The sequence below is a fragment of the Scomber scombrus genome, chromosome 19 (genome assembly GCF_963691925.1).
Source record: "Scomber scombrus chromosome 19, fScoSco1.1, whole genome shotgun sequence".
NCBI classification, from domain to species: Eukaryota; Metazoa; Chordata; class Actinopteri; order Scombriformes; family Scombridae; genus Scomber; species Scomber scombrus.
The window spans coordinates 10,155,227-10,157,498 of record NC_084988.1 but is presented as its reverse complement, the minus strand read 5'-3'; positions in this window follow the sequence as shown (position 1 = coordinate 10,157,498).

Here is a 2,272-nt window from a genome sequence, read left to right as displayed (position 1 = left end):
GACTTCTGTACGAAGTATATTGACAGTGAGACTGAGTACAACCACGTGATATTGCACAACCCAGAATATAACGATATAAGATAATGACAGTGACAGTAATCACAGTGGTCTGGTGATCTTAGTACCAGCTGGTTGAGAGAGACACGACAGGGCCAGCAGATGCAATACACTGGTAGTGGCAGTAAAAGTTTAGGGCTTAGGGTGTGTGGGGTGTGCCAGGCAGAGATATGGAAAGATATGGATGTGGGGACAAAAAGACGGTTACTCTTACATCTGCTGGCTCTGAAGCGCCTCCCTGACGGTAACATTTCAAATTCAGGGAACAGAGGGTGTAAAGGGTCACTCAGGATTCTGTTAGCTTGTCTAACTACTGCACTCTCATACACTGCTTGGAGAGGCTGTAGGTGGTCCTGTTTCCCTACAATCTTCATAGCTATTGTCACTATTTTGAGGAGTCTGGACTTGCATTGTACTGTGAGGGAGCCATACCATGCTGACATGCCGTATCTTATTATGCTGGCTAGTATAGCGTTGTAGAAAGTTAACACGATTTCTGTGCGGACCCCAAACAGCCGCAGCTGAAGAAAGTACAAGTGCGGCACTGACAATGTTCAACCCTGTCTTGTAGAAATTACTCAGGGCAGGAATTACGTAGGCCTATGCCAATGCAAAATTCAAATGTACGTGTAAGCATGAAAAACAAAACAAAACCCCAAACCTTCAATGAAATAGAATGGCTGCTTTTATGTTATATATCATCATATCATTCGATTAATAATACTGATTTACAAAAGTGTGAGTAGCATTTTACTGTCGTTGAGACGATCATAATTTTACTTTCATATAAACTGTGGGGTATTATAAGCTATAACACACCATATTTTAAGATAATCATGTTTTATGTGTAAATGTCAATTATTTATTAAGTAACTAGTAACTATAGCTGTCAGATAAATAAGAGTACATTGAGTAAAATCATTACTGACCTGCATCAGGTCAAAAAGCATCTGAAAAATCTGAAAAAAGCCTCACTTAGTCTCTTAGTTTCCTGCAAAAACTGACCGACGCCATCCAACACTTAATTTGAGTAGCCTGCGCTCTCTTTCATTGCATTACTTATATCTATATATATATATATATATATTATCTTTGTTGTGCAGTTTAGGTCAATACTAAGTGAAACACCTTTCTCAGAAACACACATGAAATGAGTTTGCACAATGTTCCAATTAATGTTGCCAGGTCTAACTGAAAAGCATTTCAAGGGACAAGGGAAATGATTTACTTAACTCACACATGAGTTTTTATTATTTGACAATGATCTAAGTAATATATTAACCATTAGGTAAAAAAAATAGAGTTAAATATACAGTATTTCACAAAGAAGACAAATGGACAAAGATATTCCCTGAGATCATTATAACTGCTCACAGGAACAATGAGCTATGTATTGATTTGTGTAAACCCACCCTGCTTACACACTGATAAGAAATCACATGGAGGGTTTCATGATTCTTGTTGGCCTATAAAAGTTGTACTTCCTCTTGGTGTGTGAGTTTAAAAATGTTGCAGAATACATACTGTGCATGCAATTGTTAGCACAGAGACTGTAATCTGCAATTTAAACAAATGATTAACAATTCATAAATTCAACTATTTTCTTATTCACCTTTTCCCCAAAGTTATTAAAAAATAGACAGAAAAATTGCAGACTAGGAGACAGCTTCTTTCAGCCACAGCAATACAAGCGGACTTAAAGAAGCCACGATGTGTAGACTTTTTATGTGATTATAGCACATTTTAAATTATTCTGATGTAACATGTTTTGTTTGTAGAAAAAAATTGACTCTCTTGGTAAAAAGTAGTGCAGTTGATGGCTTTCAGCCCATTCTTCCAATTGAAGAAGAAAAAAGTCAAAGTTAGATACCAGCTGGTGAACATAGTGGAGCATTTAGTAGGCAAAGATTCATTGTGGTAAACTAATGTAATTATGTAATTACATTTAAAAAGAGTATCACATCTGCCACAGTTCATTTTGATGCTAGAAAGGGGGTTGATAATTATCTGACAAATCTTAATTGATTTGTTGCAATGAAGTATTAATCGATGCACCAGCAATGAGGTCATGTGGTAGGTTTGTCAGTAATTAAAGCAGATGAGACACACAATTGTTTAATTAGGTTAATCTGATTGATGCAGCAGCATTTTAAAACTCAGCTAGTTCTGGCTTCGCAGAATCCTTTTCTTTTAAACTGCAGCTGAGTTCACATGC